The sequence below is a fragment of the Triticum aestivum genome, chromosome 7B (genome assembly GCF_018294505.1).
Source record: "Triticum aestivum cultivar Chinese Spring chromosome 7B, IWGSC CS RefSeq v2.1, whole genome shotgun sequence".
NCBI lineage: Eukaryota > Viridiplantae > Streptophyta > Magnoliopsida > Poales > Poaceae > Triticum > Triticum aestivum.
This window is the reverse complement of record NC_057813.1, coordinates 210,691,436-210,716,693: the sequence shown is the minus strand read 5'-3', so window position 1 is coordinate 210,716,693 and position 25,258 is coordinate 210,691,436. Positions and strand designations below refer to the sequence as shown.

Below are 25,258 nucleotides of genomic sequence, written 5' to 3'. Positions count from 1 at the left end.
ACGCGTGCGCCTTCTTGGGGACGAGGGATTTCTTGGCAGCTCCTTTCTTGTCGCGCGTGCGCCGGACACGGTGGATCTCGTCCTAGGGCCGCGCGCCTTGGAGCTGGGGCGCCTTCTTGGGGAGGAGGAGGCGGAGGCACCTCCTGGTCTGCGCCTTCTTGGGGAGGAGGAGGCGGAGGCACCTCCTGGTCTGCGCCTCCTGCGCAGGACGGAGGGCGAGGCAGCGAGAGGGACGACATAGGGGAGCCCCCTGCGGCACTGACGAGCTCGGTGGTGCGGGCGAGCCAGTCCTCGTAGAGGTCGTCGATGGGACGGTAGTGCAGGAGCTCACGTGCCAGGAGCAACACGGCGTGCGCGTCCATGGAGGCGCGACGGGCGTGGGACGACGAACCGGCTGGAGTCAGCGACGGGGTGGCAGTGCGACCTTCCCGCCACACCGAAGGATGCAGAGACGAGGCATGCTGCTTGTTCCCCACCGGGCCGGTGGAGGAGTTGGCAGCAGGCGACGGGGAACGACGGGGACACCCGCCGACGGGCGCCGTCTGGGCGACGCGGGCGACGAGAGCAGCCCGACGCTCGGCGCGAGCCCGGCGAGCGTCAGCCATGGACACGACGGAAGATCGAGCATGAACAGCGGAAGAGAGATTCCAGCGCACCCCTACCTGGCGTGCCAAATGTCGGATGTTGGGTTCCGGCAGACCCTTAAGGTTCAAACTCTGAGGTGCACACGAAGATCTCTCCCCTACCGATCTACGTCCAATTGCCTCGTCAGATCTAAGCTGAATACGATGAACAACACAAGGGACACGAGATTTATACTGGTTCGGGCCACCGTTGTGGTGTAATACCCTACTCCAGTGTGTGGTGTGGTGGATTGCCTCAGGGGCTGATGATGAACAGTACAGGGGAAGAACGGCCTCGCGAGAGGTGTTCTTGAGCTGATGCGATGAACTGCTTGGGTGAGTTCGATTGCCTCTCTCTCTCTAGTCTTCCCAAAATCTGGATCCGATGCCTCTACTCTGTGGTGGCTAGCTCTATTTATAGAGGCCCTGGGCATCTCCCCAAATATTGAGCGGGAAGTTCGCCAACAATGGCCATTTCGAAGGGGAACATCTAGTACAAATTATCCTGACTAGAGTTGGTCTTCGGCTGCCAAAAGCACTGGCGATGACGCCGTCTTGAGCTCCACATTGACCTCCATCCTGCCGCTCCGCTGGTCTTGGTCTCGTTGCACCGAAATGGCAACCTTTGCCTGATGCCTCGGTACTCCACGTCTATGCTTGCCCCCTTTGCACCAAAGAGGAAACAAGGACACTGCACAGGCCGGCGCCCGCTTGGCCTCGATCGTCATGGCTTGCATCATGAGCACCTCGCGAGGTACCCTGCCTTGATCTCTCCGCCTCCTCGCGAGCCTGTTTGGCGAGGCCGTCCCTGAGGAAGCCTTGCATCGTCCGCCCCGCGAGGCCTGGCCCCTCGCGAGGGTCTTGAGTCTTGTGCTGATGAAGATGGGCCATACTGGGCCACTACTTGAGCCACGCCACAGGCCGTAGGCAGGCAAGTCTGGGGACCCCTGTTCCCAGAACTTCGACACGTAGGTCCGTGGTAAACTACTCGCACATCATCGGAAGGGCAGTAAGGTTGATGTAGAAGCCCTTCGTGGTCGAATCCCCCTTCGGCAGATTATCGGAAAGGCCTCCAGATGGGATCTCGCGAGAATAGAAACTTGTGGCGGCAGAAAAGTATTTTTGGTGTGCTCCCTGGTCTACAAGGAATATTTGGGTTTTTATAGAAGAAGAATTAGGGTTAGAGGGGCTACAGGGGGCCCACAAGCTTGGGGCGCCGCCTAGGGCACATCCTGCAAGCTTGTGCCATCCCATGGCTCCTCTAGCCTCCCCCGAAACTTCTAGGATGTCTTGTGGTCCAAGAAAAACCGTCAAAAAGTTTTGTTTCATTTGGACTCCATTTGGTATTGATTTTCTGTAAAGGCAAAAACAAGGAAAAAACAACAAATGGCACTAGGTTAATAGGTTAGTCCCAAAAAATGATATAAAATAGCATAATAATGCACATAAAACATACAAGATTGATAATATAATAGTGTCGAACAATAAAAAGATTATAGGTACGTTGGAGACGTACCACACTGCGTGCGAGAAGGAGGAGGAGGATGTGTGTCACCAGTAGGACGAGGAGCTCAGTGACCTCCTCTTCGAGCAGGCGCTCGCCGCCACGCGCGAGTTCGACGCCAAGAAGGCAGCATGGCGCCACGAGTAGGAGGATCAAGACAAGAAGTACGTCGACCTCGTCTCCTCCTCCAGCGACGATGAGTGAGCGTCGCTGCCACAGCATCGCCACCGCACCCGGAGAGCTCCGATTTTGGCTAGTTTAGGGGTAGGGTGGCGCCGCGATGTAAAATAACTTCGGAAATGTAGCGGTGATCAAACTATGAATGTAGTATGTGTTCTTCATTTAGCCCGTGAATGCTTTCTTTCAAAATTTATAGTTTCAAATACGGGGTCTGTTCGGTCTTAGCCAATTTCGCCCCGCAAACATCCGATTTCTCGGTCCTTATCTGTGTTATAAGGATTGTTGATATATGAGGTCTGTTAGAGATGCTCGTATACTTCTTTCTTAACCTTCCTCTCACATGGCGAACATCTCTTATCACCTCAATATATGTGCATATATTTTAGTTTTTCTGCTAAAGTGATTTAGCAACAAAAAAGAGGAAGAGGAAGGAGCACATAAGAATGATAGGGATGAGTGGAACCGGTAAGTTAGGCTTTCCTATATTCTCATTCCTACTGTTCTTATGCCCTCTCTATCTTACTCTTACAAGCTCGCATTTGACTCACATTGAATATGTGCACACATGTATGTGTTTTCTAAGTTAAAGCAACCAAGCAAGCCAAAAAAGGAAGAGGAAGGAGTGCTTGAGAACAATAGGAATGTGAGGCATCGGGAAACACCAAGTCGAGTTCTCACCTCCAATACTAGAGGTGAAAACAAAACAAGTCATACTTTTCTCCATGTTTCCATTTGTAAGGGCATATTTCTCCCTATGTGGTTTTGGTGATTGATGACAATGCTTTTGTGGACTAATCGTGTGCATTGAGCATTTCAGATATCCCATGTCTAGGCACAAGACGACTCGTTGCCCCTCAGAGTTTTAAGTGAAGACGGTGTAGTCTCTTTCGTTTCAGTTTTGGCGGACTTGAGTCATAGGAGACACCGTACTATCAAGAGGGGGTCCGCTCTGGAAAGGCTAGGGTGGAATCAATACGTGCACTTCATCTTTGCACCCCAGCTCATTTCATTTCCTTGGAGTTCGTGATTTCATCGAAGTGGAGGTTGTGAGGTGCTAGCGGTAGTACCACCGCCAGAGTGGTAGTACCTCCCATGGTCCTCAAGCGGCAGTACTGCCGTTCCACAGCGGTAGTACCGCTTGGGTGCATCGGTGGCAGTACCGTCCTTGGTTGGCACTGGCCGCCAAGTCCTTAATTAATAGACGAGGCTTTATTAAGGACAAAGTGGGATTCGCACCTCTAGTCAACCATATCGATCCTTTCAATTGGTATCAGAACCTCGTCTCTTTATTAAGGACTTTGCTGTTCGAAGAGTATGGTTGACACCTCGGACGAGGTGGAGGACCACCCCGGTGCGAATCCCACTTTGTCCGCGGCCGATGCGGGATCCTCAGTCTCTCGTGAGGAGTTCAATGTGGCTATGGACACATTGAAAACCTCCATGATGGCTGAGGTTAAAGGCATGTTTAAGGAGTTTCTTGATGGGCTTAAATTATCCACCGAACCATTGGAAGTGGTTGATCCCGCTAACAAGGTGACGGATGCTAACTCCAAAAAGGGGGAAGCTAGTAGTGAGCATGCTCCTTTTCCTAGTGGTAGAAGTGGGAGTGGCATCTTTGCCCATGTTGAACCTCCACTTACTTATGGAAGACCGGTTCCCTCAACTCATATGAATCATGTTGGTCCTCCTCCTAAGCTTGTGAAAAATGAGGATTTTGCTTCTTGGGTGTATCGCTTTAAACTTCATTTAAATCATAGTTCTACTAATCTTTAAAAAATTATTGAGCAAGGTTTCTACCCGCATGACCCAAGCAACTTCAGTCCTAGAGAAGTTGCGGACCATCAATTCAACGAGTCCGCTCTTTTCATTCTCCAAGAAGCAATTCCTCTCGAAGATATTGCTCACCTCCGACCTTTCACCGTGGCCAAGGAAGCACGACAACATGTTGTTTCCATTTACAAGGGAAGTGCTAGCATTCAATGCTCTAACTTTGAAGTGGTACAAGATGAAGCCGATGAGTTTTCTATGAATGAAGATGAAGAACCTCGTGAGCTTTACCAGAGATTAATCACTCTCGCGGTCTCACTCCAAGATCATGGGAGCAAGGATACGTATGAAAATTGGATCAAGCGCAAGTTTCTCAAGGCCATGATGCCCTACCACAAGGCCATGTCATCCATCATCCGTCAAAGGCCGAACTTTCACACCTTGTCCTCAAGTGAAGTGTTGGATGAGTTTGTTGCTATGAGGATCTTGGACAAGATCGCCGACAATGCGGTGTTGCGTTCTCAACAATCAAAGAAGCCCAACCTAGCTTTGAAGGCCAAGGCTAGTGTGGAAGAAGAGAGTGAAGAGGAATGTTGCCTCGAAGATACCAAGTATGCTTATCATGAGCACATGGCTCTCGCGTCACGGCAATTTTGGAGCAAGAAGAACACAAGGCCCAACTTCAACAAGAACAACTCAAGTGGCACCAAGGGCAAGCAACATGTGAGGACATGCTATAATTGTGGCAATGTGAGCCACTTTGTTGCGGAATGCCCGTACGAGAAGAGGGAAGACAATGGAGGCAAGCTTCTCCAAAAGGACAAGGCCAAGTCCTTCCCCAACAAGAACAACTTCACCAAGAACACTCCTCCCAAGGGGTTGGTGGCACAAGAAGAGTAAAATGAGGATGATCATGATGAAGACGGTGATACGGTTACCATGGCCTCCGTTGCCATTGCAATAACTCCACGGGTGTCCCTCTTCGACTCACCCAACAAGAATACCACCGCCAAGTGCCTCATGGCTAAAGCCACCAACAAGGTAACCCCCAACATCAAAACCACCATCACTACTAATCCTTCCTTGACTGAAAGGATCGAGAAGAGGTGTCTAGAGGGGGGGGGTCATTAGACCCTCAACAAATAAAGTTGGCAGTTTTTAAGATTTTCAAGTTGAGGTGGTAGATAGACACAATTTCAAGCATACACAATACAATTCAAGCAAGCATGCAAAGAATATATGAGCAGCGGAAAGTAAAGCATGCAATTTGCAAGAAAGTAAAGAGATGGGATTGGAGTGTGCAAATGCAATTGGAGACACGGAGATTTTTGGCGTGGTTCCGATAGGTGGTGCTATCGTACATCCACGTTGGTGGATACTTCAACCCACGAAGGGTAACGGTTGCGTGAGTCCACGGAGGGCTCCACCCATGAAGGGTCCACAAAGAAGCAACCTTGTCTATCCCACCATGGCTATCGCCCACGAAGGACTTGCCTCACTAGGGTAGATCTTCACGAAGTAGGCGATCTCCTTGCCCTTACAAACTCCTTGGTTCAACTCCACAATCTTGACGGAGGCTCCCAAGTGACACCTAAGCAATCTAGGAGACACCACTCTCCAAAAGGTAATAGATGGTGTGTTGATGATGAACTCCTTGCTCTTGTGCTTCAAATGATAGTCTTCCCAACACTCAACTCTCTCTAACAGATTTGGCTATGGTGGAAAGATGATTTGAGTGGAAAGCAACTTGGGGAAGGCTAGAAATCAAGATTCGTGTGGTTGGATTGGAATATCTTGGTCTCAACACATGAGTAGGTGGTTCTCTTTCAGAAAATGAATGCTGGAAGTGTAGGCACGTTCCGATGGCTCTCCTCACGAATGAAGAATGGGTGGAGGGGTATATATAACCTCCACACAAAATCTAGCCGTTACATATAGATTCCCAAACTCGGTGGGACCGACTAGTAAAACTCGGTCTGACCGATTCGGGTCAAAATGTGAACGTTAGAGTTTTCGATGGGACTGACAAGGTCAACTCGGTGGGACCGATGTGTAGGGGTTAGGGTAAAACCTCAACTCGGTTTGACCGATTACTCAAACTCGGTGAGATCGATTTTGGTAATAAGCAGACAGAGGATTGGTCAAGCAGACTCAGTGGGACCGATTACTCAAACTCGGTTAGACCAAAAATGTTGCAATAGATCACAGAGAATATGTAAGCCCATCTCGGTGAGACCGAGATCCCATCGGTAAGACCGAACTGATTAGGGTCTGGCAGTGGCTGTATCAGATGAAACTCGGTGGCACCGGATAGATCAAATCAGTGGAGCCGAGTTTGAAATTTAGGTTTAGGACATATGTGGATGTGAGAAAGTGGCTGAGGCTTTTGGAGCATATCACTAAGCACTTTGAGCAAGCAAGCCATTAAGCAACGCCTCATCCCCTTTTAATAGTATTGGCTTTCCTATGGACTCAATGTAACCTTGGATCACTAAAATGAAAATGTAGAGTCTTGAGCTTTTGCCAACATTTATCCTTAGCATCTTGAAGGGGTTCCACATCCTCTTGTCCATGCCCATGTCACTCCAATGTTGAACTCATCTAAAATATGCTAGGTAGAAGTATTAGTCCAACAAGAGATATGTTGACAGTAATTACCAAAATCACCCAGGGAGCACTTGTGCTTTCAATCTCCCCCTTTTTGGTAATTGATGACAATATACATCAAAGCTTTAGATAAAGATATAAGGAAATAGCAAGTGAAGCTTTGGAAAGACATGCAACATACATTAACTCCCCCTACATGTATGCAATCATGTGAAGATAGATCATAAGAGGATGAGAATGCATAAACATGACAAAGCAAGCAATGAGTTACATGTGTCTTGGCTATATGCATCAGAGCAAAAGATGTAGATACTGGAAATATACCTTCATGCTCATGAATCTCTCTTGCAAACAATATGTACCATAGCAAGAGATCTTCATGCACGTGAGTGTGATGAATATACTTACCTTGTGGTCTTGAACTAGCTTTGTAAGAGATGTACCTGGGTAAACAAGGTTAGATAACACAAGAACATCTACTAGACAGAGCAAGAACTAAAGAACACAAAGAATGACAAGACTGGGATGACATGTAGAGAGTGAGTACTAGGTACTCTATTTGGTTATTGACATGTCCCCAAGACTAAAGATATACAATGAATTCCAAAGATTTTCTTCCCTTAGGTGTCTTTCTCCCCCTGAATCTGACATTGGATAATGGGAGAAGATAGGGTAATAGAAAATCAGAGCAAACAAGAAAATAACCAGAGCAAGATAATCACAACACATACTATCATGTCTTTCCCCTCTTGAAGACATGAGATAACTTTCCTCTTAAGAGTAAGAAGCACCAGGAGAAGCTTTAGGAGTGCATTCTCTCTTATGTGATAAGCTTTGATGTGCTCTCTCTCTCCCCCTTTGACATCAATTTCTAAGAAGGGACTTGAGCATGAGTCAAGTAGGTTTGGTCCTTGAGTCACATTACAAAGCCACATGTAATATATGATGCTGGTAGAGGACAAGTTATAAAAGTGGAGCTGGAACAGATATGCAGGATGCAAGTGACACAATTTTTGTCTCAGGATTGAAATCGGTAGCACCGAGTTGTCATTTTTGGTGACACCGAGATGGTTCGGTTCTGCCGAAAAGATCAATTCGGTGAGACCGAGTTCAACCCAAAGAGTAAATACTTGTCACCTCAGCTCACTTAGGCACTTAGGATCTCACATGGATATGCAAGGAATTAATGAAGGATTTGCAATGAATTGGATGCAGGGAAATGCAGAAAATAACAGAGAAAAGAAAAGAAAAGACATCTAGATGAAGTTTTTTTTGAAAGGGGAACTAGCATGCATGAGACAAATGCAAGAGCACAAAGAAACAACAGAGAACTTCATCTAGAAAAGGTCGGCGACAAAGTCACCTTTGTTAGAGTATATTAACTTAGGAGTCAAGTGAGGACACTTGATCATAGGTCATACTCATCGTTTAAGCTCAAAATGGGGTTGCCATTTTTTGTTTAAGCATTTTGGTGTATTCACATCTTGTTGAGTTGCCTTGACCCATGTCTTGGGGTAAAGCTTCTCTAAGATGGAATGACATACCTTGGGTGGTGGTGTTGAGCTTGGTCATGTAGTTGAACTTGTGTAGGGTGCTCAAGTTGATGTAGATCATCAAGAGTTGGGATCACCACTTGTAGTTGAAGTTCATCTTCCTACATGGGTTAGTCTTGCAAGGAAGAGCACTTGTGTATCCAAAGTGACAATCATGAAATTTGATATCAATTGAAATTTGATATAAGGAATTTGTCAAAGGATATATTGAATGGATTCATGCTTCCTTGTCTTCAACCACCATATGGTAGAGACTTGGAGATGTAGAGATTGCTTAGAGTGTGATTGAGTTGCAATCTCATATAGTTGGGTTCATCCAAGTACCTACAAGGGTTAGATAGCATGCAAGAGTACAAGAATATCCAAGACATATGATCATCATCATGAGAGAGAAGTCAAGGATTAGTCATAGTAAGGCTCATGCCTTGCATGCATCCACATGGAGTTTCTACTCCAAATTTGAGGCATCAATGATGTTCAATTCACCTCTCAACCCGCAAAAACACTTTCTCATCAAGTGGTTTGGTGAATATATCTGCCAATTGCTTATCGCTACGAACATGCTTAAGTTTGATATCTCCCTTAGCAACATGATCTCAAATGAAATGATGACGGACTTCAATATGCTTAGTTCGAGAATATTGCACGGGATTATGAGCAATCTTAATAGCACTCTCATTGTCGCAAAGCAATGGAACATTTTTCACATATATCCCATAATCTTTAAGAGTTTGGATCATCCAAAGTAATTGAGCACAACATGAACCAGCGACAATGTATTCCGCTTCGGCGGTGGATAAGGATACCGAGTTTTGTTTCCTGGAGGACTAAGACACAAGAGATCTACCAAGAAATTGACAAGTACCCGAAGTGGACTTTCTATCAACCTAGTCACCAGCATAGTCCGAATCGGAGTAGCCAACAAGATTAAAAGAAGACCTCTTAGGATACCAAATGCCAAAATTTGGTGTATGTATTAAGTATCTCATTATCCTTTTCACAACCTTAAGATGACACTCTTTGGGGGCCGCTTGATATCATGCACATATGCACACACTTAGCATGATATTGGGACGGGAGGCACATAGATATAACAATGAACCAATCATAGAACGGTAAACCTTTTGGTCAATCGGTTCACTATCCTTTGTCAAGTCAAGATGTCCAATAGTAGGCATGTGGGTATTCATACCTTTGCATTCTTGCATGTTGAACTTCTTGAATAAGTCCTTGGTATACTTTGTTTGAGAGATAAAGGTTCCCTCCTTAGTTTGCTTGATTTTCAAACCAAGAAAGAACTTGAGTTCACTCATCATAGACATCTCAAACTTCTCCGACATAAGCTTCCCAAACTTTTCACTAAAATGAGGGTTAGTTGAACCAAATATGATATCATCAACATAAATTGGCACATAAATAATTCGCCATTAACCCTTTTAGTAAAGAGTGTAGAATTAATTTTACCAATTTCAAGCCCTTTATCAAGAAGAAACTTAGTCAAGCATTTATACCAAGCTCTAGGAGCTTGCTTAAGACCATAAAGAGCTTTGTGGAGTTTGTAAACATGGTCGGGTTTCTTAGGATTAACAAAGCCAGGGGGTTGTTTAACATAAACTTCCTCCTCAATTTCACCATTAAGAAAAGCACTTTTGATATCCATTTGATATAAGGTAATGTCATGATGATTGGCATAGGCAAGTAAGATGTGAATGGACTCAAGTCTAGCAACGGGGGCATAAGTCTCACTATAGTCCATACCTTTGACTTGAGTGTAGCCTTGAGCAACGAGACGTGCCTTGTTGCGTACAACTTGTCCATCTTCATCTTGCTTGTTCCGAAACACCCATTTGGTTCCAATGACATTGTTCTTCTCACCAGGCTTCTCAACCAACGTCCACACTTGGTTCCTCTCAAAGTTGTGTAGCTCTTCATGCATGGCATTTATCCAATCCGGATCTTCCAATGCTTCTTCAACGTTCATAGGTTCAATGCTAGAAATGAATGAGTAATGTTCACAAAAGTTAGCTAAACAAGATTTAGAGCGAGTAGTTCTCCCGGTTTGAATGTCATGAGAGATTTGTTCGATGGGATGATCTCTTGAAACTCTTGCTCGAACTCGTGATAACTTTTGTTTGGGTCGGGTTGGAACATCCTCTTCATTGTCTTGTTCTTCCTCTTGTCTTTCTTTGTTGTTGTTGGCGTTGTTGTTCTCCCGTGGAGGTGGAGAGGGAGGTCGTCGAGGTTCATCTTGTTGCACATCCTCGTTCTCATCATCTTGATGTGTCCCACTCGTGGATGCCTCCAAGTCAACTTGTGGTTCACCTTGGCGTGAAGTTGAGGCTTCCACTTGGACGGACGAGGTACTCACCTTCGTTGGGCGAATCTTGCCAATAGACAAGTCTTGGATTCCTTTTGAAGGATCTTTGTCACCTACATCAATTAGCAATTGCTCTACTTGCGAACCGTTAGATTCATCAAACTTCACATCTACCGTCTCTTCAACCTTTCAAGTGAAATTGCCGTAGACACGGTAAGTGTGAGAGTTTGAGCCATAACCGAGTAGGAAACCTTCATGAGACTTAGGAACAAATTTTGAACGACGATGCTTATCAAGAATGTAACACTTTGAACCAAATACTCGAAAGTATCCAACTTGGGGTTTGTTACCGGTGAGAAGCTCGTATGCCGTCTTTTCGAGTAGCTTATGAATATATAGATGATTCGTTGCATGACAAGCTGTCTCAGCCGCTTCTGCCCAAAAGTGTTTTGGCGTCTTGTATTCATCAAGCGTCGTTCTTGCCATTTCGATGAGCGTCTGGTTCTTCCTCTCAACAACTCCATTTTGTTGAGGTGTGTACATAGCCGAGAACTCGTGTGAAATCCCTTCTTCGTTAAGAAATTAAAGGTGTCCACATTGGCGTTCTTGAACTCCATTCCGTTGTCGCTGCGAACCTTCTTGATCTTCACTTCAAATTGATTTTGGGCCTTCCTAGCAAAGTTTTTGAAGATCTTTTGCACATGCAATTTATCATCAAGAAAGAACACCCACATAAATCTTGAAAAATCATCTACAATGACTAGTCCAAACGAGTTACCACCGAGACTCTTGTAGGAGCTGGGTCCAAAAAGATCCATATGAAGTAGCTCGAGCGGTCTCCTCGTGGTCATGATGTTCTTCATGGGGTGGCTTCCTCCAACCTGTTTTCCTGCTTGGCAAGTGCTGCAAAGTCTATCCTTATCAAATATGACATCTTTAACACCAAGGATATGATCACCTTTAATAAGCTTGTCAAGGTTTCGCATGCCCACATGACCTAATCGTCTATGCCACAACCAGCCTTTAGAAGATTTAGCAATTAAGCAAGTTCTAGGTTGAGCCTTTTTAGTGAAATCAACAATGTATAGATCACCTGTACGTATGCCGGTAAAGACCATTTTATGATTATCTCTACGAAACACTTGGCAATCTAGTTCAGTAAATAGGACATTGAAACCAAAGTCAGCTAGTCTAGATACAGAAAGTAGATTATAGCCAAGAGATTCAACGAGCATAACATTTTGTATGGAGCTGTCATGTGAGATGGCCACCTTACCGAGGCCAACCACCTTACCCTTTGAGTTATCACCAAAAGTGACATACTTTCGAGGGTCGTCGTTTTCAGCAAGCTCACGAAACATATCTTTGTCTCCGGTCATGTGATCGGTACATCCACTATCAAGGACCCATTCCTTTCCTCCAGCCATGTAGCCGCGAAGGTTAGCCATAAGACCAAAGTGTCTCATAGACTCTTCAAGATCAAAGTCATTATCATCATCCTCATCATAGTATCCATGTTCAACATCATCTTGCAAATGATCATTTCCTAGAGAGAGTGATTCATTAGATATATGATTTTGACAATGTTCATCTCTATGAATTCTAATAGCTTCGGAAATAATATTGCTAATGATTCCAACATCTCCTTTGGCACGCATAAGATTGGTAACCTCAAATAAACAATCTCCAAACTTAGGATCATTGGGATTCATCTTATTCAAAGCAATAGACTTATGAAGAATCTCATCTAAGTTTTTCAAGGAATAGTCTGGAAATCGTTCCTCAAGAAATCTCCATATAGTATAAGCACAATCAAGAGTTGGCAAGTGACCAATCAAATTTCTAGGCAAACCTCTAGTGATAAGATTGATAGTTCTAAGATTGCGAATCATGTCAAGAGACTCATCATGGGTAGGATGCAAGGGATCAACAAGGGGTTCACAAGGAGTAGTAATGTACTTGTTCAAGTGATATTCATGAAAAATTCCAAGCATCTCATTTTTCCACTCACTAAAGAACTCTCCATCAAGCATAGGCACTCTACGTCTAAGACTCCCCAACATAGACTCATCCATCTTCCTCCAATGGTGATTAAACCAAAGCAATGGAGACCAATGCTCTGATACCAATTGAAAGGATCGAGAAGAGGTGTCTAGAGGGGGGTGATTAGACCCTCAACAAATAAAGTTGGCAATTTTTAAGTTTTTCAAGTTGAGGTGGTAGATTAGCACAATTTCAAGCATACACAATACAATTCAAGCAAGCATGCAAAGAGTATATGAGCAGCGGAAAGTAAAGCATGCAACTTGCAAGAAAGTAAAGGGATGGGATTGGAGTGTGCAAACGCAATTGGAGACACGGAGATTTTTGGCGTGGTTCCGATAGGTGGTGCTATCGTACATCCACGTTGGTGGAGACTTCAACCCACGAAGGGTAACGGTTGCGCGAGTCCACGGAGGGCTCCACCCATGAAGGGTCCACGAAGAAGCAACCTTGTCTATCCCACCATGGCCATCGCCCACGAAGGACTTGCCTCACTAGGGTAGATCTTCACAAAGTAGGCGATCTCCTTGCCCTTACAAAATCCTTGGTTAAACTCCACAATCTTGACGGAGGCTCCCAAGTGACACCTAACCAATCTAGGAGACACCACTCTCCAAAAGGTAATAGATGGTGTGTTGATGATGAACTCCTTGCTCTTGTGCTTCAAATGATAGTCTCCCCAACACTCAACTCTCTCTCTCACAGATTTGGCTATGGTGGAAAGATGATTTGAGTGGAAAGCAACTTGGGGAAGGCTAGAGATCAAGATTCTTGTGGTTGGATTGGAATATCTTGGTCTCAACACATGAGTAGGTGGTTCTCTTTCAGAAAATGAATGTTGGAAGTGTAGGCACGTTCTGATGGCTCTCCTCACAAATGAAGAGTGGGTGGAGGGGTATATATAGCCTCCACACAAAATATAGCCGTTACACACAGACTCACAAACTCGGTGGGACCGACTGGTAAACTCGATCAGACCGATTCGGGTCAAAATGTGAATGTTATAGTTTTCGATGGGACCAACAAGGTCAACTCAGTGGGACCGATGTGCAGGGGTTAGGGTAAAACCTCAACTCGGTTTGACCGATTACTCAAACTCGGTGAGACCGATTTTGGTAATAAGCAAACAGAGGATTGGTCAAGCAGACTCGGTGGGACTGATTACACAAACTCGGTTAGACCGCAAATGTTGCAATAGATCACACAGAATTTGCAAGCCCATCTCGGCGAGACCGAGATCCCATCGATAAGACCGAACTGATTAGGGTTTGGTAGTGGTTGCATCAGATGAAACTCGGTGGCGCCGGATAGATCAAATCAGTGGGGCCGAGTTTGTAATTTAGGTTTAGGACATATGTGGATGTGAGAAAGTGGCCGAGGGTTTTGGAGCATATCACTAAGCACTTTGAGCAAGCAAGCCATTAAGCAACACCTCATCCCCTTTTAATAGTATTGGCTTTCCTATGGACTCAATGTGATCTTGGATCACTAAAATGAAAATGTAGAGTCTTGAGCTTTTGCCAACATTTGTCCTTAGCATCTTGAAGGGGTTCCACACCCTCTTGTCCATGTCCATGCCACTCCAATGTTGAACTCATCTGAAATATAGTAGGTAGAAGTATTAGTCCAACAAGAGATATGTTGACATTAATTACCAAAATCACTCAGGGAGCACTTGTGCTTTCATTAACGGATTGCATTGATGAAAGTGAGGCGTCGAAGGAGGAAGAAAATGAATTTGAGTCTTTTATGAGTAAGCTCAAGGGTAAAACCAAGAAGCGCTTCATTGCTCTCTCGGAACAACTTGGTGAAGCCAATGACATGATCGAGGCTCACGAAGAAACCATCTCTAAGATGGAAGAGCATAGTCGTGACTATGCCGATGAGATATCGTATCTCTCTAATGCTCTTGAGGAAGAGCATGGTCATCGTTTGGCTCTTGAGGAGTCACACAACGATGACCATGCTAAATTAAAGAAAGATCTTGATCATGCTCTTGTTGTATCTCGTGAGCTTAATTCCGAGAAGGCTAAACTTGAGGTTGACCATGCTAGACTCAAGGAGGAGTTTGAAATACTTGACAAGGCTCACAAGGCCTTGAAGAGTGCTCATGCAAGCCTCAAGGAGTCTCATGGTCAACTCCAAGTGAAGCTAACCAAGGAGAAAGCCACGTTTCCTCATATGGTTTTAATTGATAATGCAAATGCTACTAACCCGTGTTGTAAGCATGTGCATCTTGTGGAGGAGAATGCCAAGTTGAAGGAGCAACTTGAGAAAGGCCTTGTGTCGTGCATACAAGGAGAGAAGTGAAGGAAATATGCACTAGAGGCAATAATAAAGTTGTTATTTATATTTCCTTATATCATGATAAATGTTTATTATTCATGCTAGAATTGTATTAACAGGAAACTTAGTACATGTGTGAATACATAGACAAAACATAGTGTCCCTAGTATGCCTCTACTTGACTAGCTCGTCAATCAAAGATGGTTATGTTTCCTAACCATAGACATCTGTTGTCATTTGATGAACGGGATCACATCATTAGGAGAATGATGTGATGGACAAGACCCATCCGTTATCTTAGCATTATGATCGTTAGAGTTTCATTGCTACTGATTTCTTCATGAACTAGCGGGTGTACCCGCGCATTTGCGCGGCTAGAGTGATATACCTATATTTTTGATAAACAATTTGTGTTTTTGTTGTGTGCCATTGTTGAGAATTTTATGATTATTGTCTACTGAACAACCTTTTGTTAGTTTTTCTTGATGTTTTTTTACTGTGTGTCATCTCTTTATTAGTGTGACCCTGCTACCGTTTCATTTTTTCTCGAAGAGAAGAAATTGCTTCAGAGGAATTGGTACAGTAAGTCATTTTTGAAATTTATATTTGGCACTGTATGTGAAACTATAAGGATTCAACGAATATTACAAAGAAAAACTCCTTCAAATGTATATACAAAGCTACAAAGAAGTTAGTCTGTCAAATAAGAGATCAATAATATGCCTGATGTTATCAGTTTTGCTTGTCAGATGTGGGAAGCAGAGACTTTCGTGGAAGTGAGGGCAAAGAAAAAACAAAATTTATGCTCCAAAAATGCTAGTTTTGAACACATTTTGGAGTGCTGAATTTGTTTTTTTTATGACTTCCATGAATGTCATTTCATGCTGAAATTTGTTAAGCATAGAAAACATTTGTCGAAGTTAATCCAAAAAAAATCAGATCGTTTCAATTTTTTATCACTTTTTCGAGGTTACTGTTCACCATGGTGCATTTGAGCTCGGTATCTAATAGGACTTTGGTTATTAGATCGTATTTTCATATTGCTTTCATGATTGTATCTTCTAAAGAGTGGTTTGAAGTTTTTCTAGATTCATGATCATATCTTCTAAAGTGTGTTTTGAATTTATTTATTTTTGAGATTTGAAGTTGTTAGTGTTCCTCAAAGAAAAGAAGCGATTGAACAGAAGAGCCACGCCAGAAATTGTGGGAATTTCATGGTACTCCCTCTTTAAAGAAATATAAGAGCGTTTAGATCACTACTTTAGTGATCTAAATGCTCTTATATTTCTTTACGGGGGGAGTACAAAATTAATTAGTTTGCAATGCATGAAGATAAAAGAAAAGGCGAACAATAATACCGTAATAATGCATGTTTGTTCTTGTCGAGTGTTGAGTAATTGTCTTGAGAGGGTTGAAGCGATATTTCATGTTTTCTTGCTTTTGAATAAAATAGTAGTTATGATACCATGTAAGTTGAATTTTAAGTTTATGCGCAGAAAAAAGTTGAAGTTTAATGAGAGCCTAGTATGGAATCGCCTCGCAAGAAAATAGTACGATGGGATTTCAAATTTGGGATGGACAAAGAATTGTTCTTTTTTCTATATGAAGCACCCAACTTTCCCAAGCCCATGTATGGGTAGTAGAGGCCCAGCAGACGTGATTCATGCCCATGTGATTCATTTAGTAAACTATATCACTCCGTAACAAATAAATTTCCCCTAAGAAAAAACTCTGTAACAATTTTCTCGAAGGAAAGGACTGGTGACTCTTTAGAATTCGTCTCTCCCATCTCCGTCAATCCACTCCACACTCCTCATGACCTTATCCACATACACTGCCGCCTTCGATTGGCAGCCGGCGAAGGAAGATGCCGCCGCTAGCTTATGTGAAACTAATTCCTGATCTATCCCGGCGCTACTTCTTGTCTCTTATCTTCCAGTTTCCTTCTGTTTTGGTACTGTCCCCAAACCCTAGCTCTGGTGATCTTAGATTGGGCATGCAGCAGCGATGAACTCATTTGGGTAGGTCTTAGCCCGTTGGTGGCGAGTTCTCGCCTTCCTCATGGTTGGTGCTTTCGGACCTCTGCCAGTGTAAGTTTTACATGGTTGTCTCTTGTACTCCGACCATATCATTATATAGTACATTTTGTTTTATTTTTGTCACTATTCCCTGTCAAATTAGACTATTTATACATTGTGTTTTATTTGTTGAAATTTGTGGTCGTGAAGTGCCAAATCAGATGTGAAGCAGATGTTGAAGAAATAATAAGACAGAGATGTGTCGGCTGGCTGAGGTGAGTTGTGGCCCTCATTGTTCGTCATGCCGGGTTTTCACATGTATGTGCTACAGCTTCATATCATTCCTACTTCCTCCATAGCGGGTGATTCTTCACATGTATGTTTTCAGCCTCTAACTGAGCTAAAAATATATAATGATTTTTTTAGCATATATTTGCAAGTTATATTACATATACGTCTGCTCCACCTGTGCTGAGCGTAGAGGGCTAGCCGCGATTTATACCTGTAAATTAAACCTTGTGTCCCGAGGCTGAGCATCCTCCTCCCTCTGCTCCACCTTGCAACCTCCTAGACGCTGGCTTGTGTACGTCTGCGAGGGAGCATCCCTGTAACTTGTGAACACCCTTCTACCTATCAATGAAATGATACGCTGCTAAGCGTATTCACCAAAAAAATATATTACATATACGTGTATCTAATACAAAGCAAGATCCATGTGTTAATTGACATAGGATAATATTGAAGCCTTTCTAATATTTCTCTTGATCTGAAAAGTCTGTTGGATTGAAGAGTTGTCATGAAGAGCAGAAAACTCATATTTCAATCAAATAAATACAACATGTCATGATTCTTGTAGTGCTAAATTCAATACTTTTGTTATCTAATAACTCACATCATTATATCGGTAGATGTCAAGTGTTCTTCTCCATCTCAGTAGTAGTCTGCCTTAGTTTCACTATAAGCTACTAATCAACTAATTTTGTGTTTTTTCTGTCTACTGTATCTTCTAACTGCCCACTTGTCTTGTACTCCCTCCATAAAGAAATATAAGACTAGTGATCTAAACGCTCTTATATTTCTTTACAAAGGGAATAGCATTTTACATCAACAATTCCGGTCTTGTGGCCATCTAGCTCTTTGGTTATTTTTTGTGCTCTCCTAACGGCTGCAGTAACACTACATCTTATTTTGCCACAACGGGCAACTGAGTCTTTATCTTCAAGCATTGTAGGTTTTTTTGCTTTTGCTTCAACATGTTTCTTGTTCCCAACGTACATATTTCTCCTTTCATTCTTGCACACTTATGTCGGTGCATTCATCATTTGAGCCATCCGATAATACAATAGATCTCCATCAGTTTCTTTTGCCATTGTAGAGTCCATGTGATGCTGACATTTTTTCTTCACACCCATCAACTCATTTACTATAGTCCCATAGTATCATGTGGTTCTTCTCCCATGGGCAACCAATTGACATATCCTTTTCTGAGGTGAATCTCAATTGTTATTTTTCTACAAAATAAAAATACATTTCAAAGATTATACATGTCTCTAAAAATTGATAAGTATGTACTCTGAGAAAATCAACCACCTTTTTCGCATCCATGTTATGGTTCTTCGTTGCTTTTTGTAACACATCATCCAAAATTCTATGCATCATATGTGAGATATACTTATTAGTTAGGAAACTACAAACACAGTACGTGAAATTTATTCCGGTAGAATTTTCTTTGAAATCTTCACCATTACTGCTTGGAATATTTGGAAGGAGAGAAATAACTTCATCTTCAATCAGATCAGTCCTTCATATAGAGCTTGGCTTGAGAGAACTAAGGCTGATCTTACCTGGCTTAGATACAGAGTGTCCCCTGATCTCAGTGATTATATCACTTCTTTTGTAAATTCACTTTAGACTCTGCTTGTTTGTTTTCCTTTGGTGGGACTTTCCTCCTAGCCATGTAAATACTTATTATATATTATTATAGCATATTAGGTGCCTCTCCTACTATTTCTCAGTCAAAAAAAAGAACACAGTAGGCATTTTGTAATGAATTAAATGCAAATTAACCTCCTCAACCATGCTTAGTCAAAGAAATATATGTTATGAATCTCACATATGAGTATATCTAGATCTGTATAATGATACCCCAAACTTTAACCAAGATATACCGAAGTTTTTGGTATATCTAAATCTATATATATTCTTGTGGCACTTGACATTAAGCACAACTATGTTTAATCAAAGAAAAATCTGTTGCACATATTTTGGTAAATAATAGAAGAGCTTGTAACATTAATGAACTTATCATTGAACTTCTGCATCATTGCTGAGGTCACAGTAAGGACAGTTCGGTTGCCATTTAGATCCTCATTGAAGCTATAAGTTTTTCTCATAAACTAACAATAATTTTATCACCCCTAAAGAGTATAATCTAGAAAAATTGATGCCATGTCAATGAAGTTGGTCCAATTAAAATTTGAGGAATGGTTACATATTATGAACTTAGTCTGATATTACAATTGCAATTTGGCTGAAGTATGAATTTTCAGAGTTCTTTCTTTTTTATTAATGATTCCACATGCTTCGTTTGGGTGAGTAATCCAATGATGTCTTTAAAAGCGGAGTTAATTATTTTGAAGTTAAAAATATTAATATCTTGAAAGTCTTATTTACAACTATAGACTATAGAGATATGTGAGCATTCTTTTATATTTCTCTGCATGTTCTTCTAATGTTTCTTTTGTAGCAAACTCGAAGTAGTAAGCTGGGTAACCTTCAGATGATCCTTTCGCCTCTACTTTTGTAATGTACGCAGACATAATTATATTTCACTGCTTACTCGGTTATACTTTGTGGATTCCAGAACCTTAAAATTTCTAAATGTTTAAATAGATTCTCATTTATCTTTGATCTATATGTGTCTATAAACTTCTTCCTGATAGTGGCATGAATTGTTTGGCCATGTGAAAACAATCGAAATGTACTTAGTAGTTCTATAAAACAATAGAACAATATGCAAGTAAATATATAATGACTAAACCTTTTCATCCATGAATTTCATATCGGCAAAATATACTTAATTGTATAGAACAATAGAACAATCTTCAAATATATATGTAATGACTAAACCTTTTCATGCATGAATATCATATTGGGGATCCAAAGCCATTTGGTTGTAGAATTGATTAATCTCATATTCTCATTACTTGCGCTTCAATACACAGTCTTGTCTTCTTGTTGTGAACTCTCCAAGCTTGTTGTATGACATTGCTGTAAAAGGATCATACAATCTCTAGTGAATTAATAATGCACGTATGAAGATTGTGTCCAGAATACAAACCTTGATGATTCTGTTGAGAGGCCACTCAAAAGGTTGCTTGGGCACGACTACATCTGGCAGCCCGTAGATCGGGTCAAGAATAACAATTACAAACCTTTATGATTCAGGTGAGAGGCCACTCAAAAGGATTGGATCCAGAATAGCAATTACGGACCTTGATGATTCAGGTGAGAGGCCACTCAGAAGGTTGCTTGGGCACGACTACGTCCGGCGTTGTGACGTTGCCTAGTTGAATCAGAAGACTTTGAATTTATTGGTAGTATGCTAGCCTGGTAGCATATTTGGCTGACCTAATTTTTTGGGCATGTGTTGGGTGCGGTCGGATGTATGCCTTTTTATCTGTCGTGGTTGCCTTGGCAAGTCCTTTTTTCCATCATGCCTTGGAAAGTCCTTGTGGAGTCCTCTATGTAGTCCATATACATGTCTTATTTGCATGCGTGTATCCGTATACATTGTGTCCACGTATGGAATTGGCTGCACGTAAGGTTCCCTATCTTAATTTATTTTTTACTGGTTTGATTTGTTTGTGTCTCACGGGTATACACTTGGACACGTTGATGGAAGGACAATGCCTAACTAATTCATACCTAACGATAGTTATAGGTAACTCTACCACGATCGGACAGCAGTGTGCCTTTTCCTATTGATGTCCCTTTTTTTCTTCTTGATCGGAGAGCAGCGTGTCTTTTCCTATTGATCTCCCTTCTTTTGTCCTTTTTCTAAAGGTCCAATATAACGTGATAACATGAAAGTCCAATACTACATGTACATATACTTACAATGTTACGTAAAAATCTTTAAATCTCAGCCGTTATTACTCTAATCGAACGGTGTAAACAATATTAGCATATGTGGACGAATGTGGTGGCTTATTTTACTCTTGTTTTAATTATATAATAGATAGAAGATTATACATGTTTCTCAGACTATGAGATTATGCAACTCTCGAATACCGGAGGAACACCTTGTGTGCTATCAAACATCACAACGTAACTGGGTGATTATAAAAATGCTATACATGTGTCTCCGAAGGTGTTTGTTGGGTTGGCATAGATCGAGATTAGGATTTTTCACTGCGTGTATTGGAGAGGTATCTCTGGGCCCTCTCGATAATGCTCATCACTATAAGCCTTGCAAGCAATGTGAATAATGAGTTAGTTGCAGGATAAAGCATTACAAAACGAGTAAAGAGACTTGCCAGTAACAAGATTGAACTAGGTATGATGATACCGACGATCGAATCTCAGGAAAGTAACATACCGATGACAAAGGGAACAATGTATGTTGTTGTACGGTTTTTGACCGATAAAGATCTTCGTAGAATATGTAGGAGCCAATATGAGTATCCATGTTCCGTTATTGGTTATTGATCGGAGATGTGTCTCGATCATGTCTACATAGATCTCGAACCCATATGGTCCGCACGCTTAACGTTTGATGACGATTTGTATTATGAGTTATGTGTTTTTTGATGACCGAAGTTTGTTCGGAGTCCCGGATAAGATCACGAACGTGAAGAGGAGTCTCGAAATGGTCGAGACATAAAGATTGATATATTGCAAGGTTATGTTCGGACATCGGAAAGGTTTCAGAAAAGTTCGGGCATTTTTCGGAGTACCGGAAGGTTACCGGAACCCCCCCGGGGGATTAATGGGCCTTCGTGGTCCTTAGTGGAAGAGAGGAGGCAGCGGCCAGGTGGAGGCGCGCGCCCCCTAGCCCAAACCGAATTGGACTAGGGGAGGGGTCGCCCCCCCCCCTTTCCTCTTTCTCCTCCACCTCTTTCCCTCTCTCCCCCTCTTGGAAAAGGAAGGAGACTCCAAGTAGGATTGGGAATCCTAGTTGGACTCCCCCTATAGGCGCACCCCTCCTAGGACGCCGGCCTCCTCCTCTCTCCTTTATATACGGGGGCAGGGGGCACCCCATGGCATAACAGTTATTCTCTTAGCCGTGTGCGGTGCCCCCTCCACAGTTTAACACCTCGATCATATCGTCGTAGTGCTTAGGCGAAGCCCTGCGTTGGTAACATCATCAACACCGTCGCCACGCCGTCATGCTGGCGGAACTCCCCCTCGTTCTCAACTGGATCAAGAGCTCGAGGGACGTCATCATGCTAAACATGTGCTGAACACGGAGGTGTCGTACGTTCGGTACTTGGATCGGTTGGATCGTGAAGACGTTCGACTAGATCAACCGCGTTACTAAACGCTTCCGCTTTCGGTCTACTAGAGTACGTGGACCACTCTCCCATCTCGTTGCTATGCATCTCCTAGATAGATCTTGCGTGATTGTGGGATATTTTTTGAATTACTACGTTCCCCAACAGTGGCATCCGAGCTAGGTCTATGCGTAGATGTTATTTGCATGAGTAGAACACAAAGAGTTGTGGGCGACAATAGTCATACTGCTTACCACCAACATCTTACTTTGATTTGGCGGTATTGTTGGATGAAGCGGCCCAGGCCGACATTACATGACCGCGTTTATGAGACTGGTTCTACCGACGTGCTTTTGCACATAGGTGGCTGGCGGGTGTCTATTTCTCCAACTTTAGTTGAATCGAGTTTGACTACGGCCGGTCCTTGTTGAAGGTTAAAACAACACACTTGGCGAAAAATCATTGTGGTTTTGATGCGTAGGTAAGAACGGTTCTTGCTAGAAGCCCGTAGAAGCCACGTAAAACTTGCAACAACAAAGTAGAGGACGTCTAACTTGTTTTGGCAGGGCTTGTTGTGATGTGATATGGTCAAGACATGATGTGATATAAATTGTTGTATGAAATGATCATGTTTTGTAACAGAGTTATCAGCAACTGGCAGGAGCCATTGGTTGTCGCTTTATTGTATGAAATGCAATCGCCATGTAATTGCTTTACTTTATCACTAAGCGGCAGCGATAGTCATCGTAGCAATAGTTGGCGAGACGACAATGATGTTACGATGGAGATCAAGGTGTCAAGACGGTGACGATGGAGATCATGATGATGCTTCGGTGATGGGGATCATGAGCACAAGATGATGATGTCCATATCATGTCACATATTTTGATTGCATGTGATGTTTATATTTTTATGCATCTTATTTCGCTTAGTACGGTGGTAGCATTATAAGATGATCCCTTACTAAATTCCAAGGTATAAGTGTTCTCCCTGAGTATGCACCGTTGCTACAGTTCGTCGTGCCGAGACACCACGTGATGATCGGGTGTGATAAGCTGTACATTCACATACAACGGATGCAAGCCAGTTTTGCACATGCACAATACTTGGGGTAAATTTGACGAGCCTAGCATATGCAGATATGGCCTGGAACACTGAGACCGAAAGGTCGAACGTGAATCATATAGTAGATATGATCAACATAGTGATGTTCACCATTGAAAACTACTCCATCTCACGTGATGATCGAACATGGTTCAGTTGATTTGGATCACATGATCACTTAGATGACTAGAGGGATGTCTATCTAAGTGGGAGTTCTTAAGTAATATGATTAATTGAACTTTAATTTATCATGAACTTAGTCCTGATAGTTTTTGCATGTCTATGTTGTTGTAGATCAATGGTCCGTGCTACCGTTCCCATGAATTTTAATGTGTTCCTAGAGAAAGCATAGTTGAAAGATGATGGTAGCAATTACACAGACTGGGTCCATAACTTGAGGATTATCCTCATTGGTGCACAGAAAAATTACGTCCTAGAAGCACCGCTAGGTGTACCGCCTGCGCCAGCAACTACAAACATTGTGAATGCCTGGCAGATGCGTGTTGATGACTACTCAATAGTTCAGTGTGCCATGCTTTACGTCTTAGATTCGGGACTTCAAAGACGTTTTGAACGTCATGGAGCATATGAGATGTTCCAAGAGTTGAAGTTAATATTTCAAGAAAATGCTCGAGTTGAGAGATATGAAGTCTCCAACAAGTTCTGTAGCTGCAAAATGGAGGAGAATAGTTCTATCAGTGAACACATACTCAGAATGTTTGGGTACCATAACCACTTGACTCAGCTGGGAGTTAATCTTCCTAATGATAGTGTCATTGACAGAGTTCTTCAATCACTGCCACCAAGCTATAAAGGCTTCGTCATGAACTATAATATGCAAGGGATGACGAAAATGATTCCCAAGCTCTTCGCAAAGCTAAAGGCTGCGGAGGTAGAAATCAAGAAGGAGCATCAAGTATTGATGGTTAACAAGATCACTAGTTTCAAGAAAAAAGGGCAAAGGGAAGAAGGGGAATTTCAAGAAGAATAGCAAGCAAGTTGCTACTCCCGGGAAGAAGCCCAAGTCTGGACCTAAGCCTGAAACTGAGTGCTTCTACTGCAAAGGGACTGGTCACTGGAAGCGGAACTGCCCCAAGTATTTGGCGGATAAGAAGGATGGCAAAGTGAAAGGTATATTTGATATACATGTTATTGACGTGTACCTTACTAATGCTCGTAGTAGCGCCTGGGTATTTGATGCTGGTTCTTTTGCTCATATTTGCAACTCGAAACATGGGCTACGGATTAAACGAAGATTGGCTAAGGACGAGGTGACGATGCGCGTCAGAAATGGTTCCAAGGTCGATGTGATCGCCGTTGGCACGCTACCTCTACATCTACCTTCGGGATTAGTTTTAGACCTGAATAATTGTTATTTGGTGCCAGCGTTCAGCATGAACATTATATCTGGATCTTGTTTGATGCGAGACGGTTATTCATTTAAATCAGAGAATAATGGTTGTTCTATTTATATGAGTAATATCTTTTATGGTCATGCACCCTTGTAGAGTGGTCTATTTTATTGAATCTCGATCGTGGAGATACACATGTTCATAATATTGAAGCCAAAAGATGCAAAGTTGATAATGATAGTGCAACTTATTTGTGGCACTGTCGTTTAGGTCATATTGGTGTAAAGCGCATGAAGAAACTCCATACTGATCGGCTTTTGGAATCACTTGGTGCTTGTGAACCATGCCTCATGGGCAAGATGACTAAAACTCCATTCTCCGGAACAATGGCGCGCGGGCCGAGTCGACT

The 25,258-nt window shown here is 42.7% G+C and overlaps 1 long non-coding RNA gene across 1 annotated transcript; it reads left to right on the top strand.

Annotated features, from left to right (window-relative positions):
- The first annotated feature begins 16,617 nt into the window (after positions 1 to 16,617).
- Positions 16,618 to 20,358, top strand: LOC123159699 (uncharacterized). Its single transcript, XR_006479851.1, has 2 exons — positions 16,618 to 16,970; positions 17,109 to 20,358. It is a non-coding gene; the product is annotated as an uncharacterized lncRNA (long non-coding RNA).
- Positions 20,359 to 25,258: the final 4,900 nt, after the last annotated feature.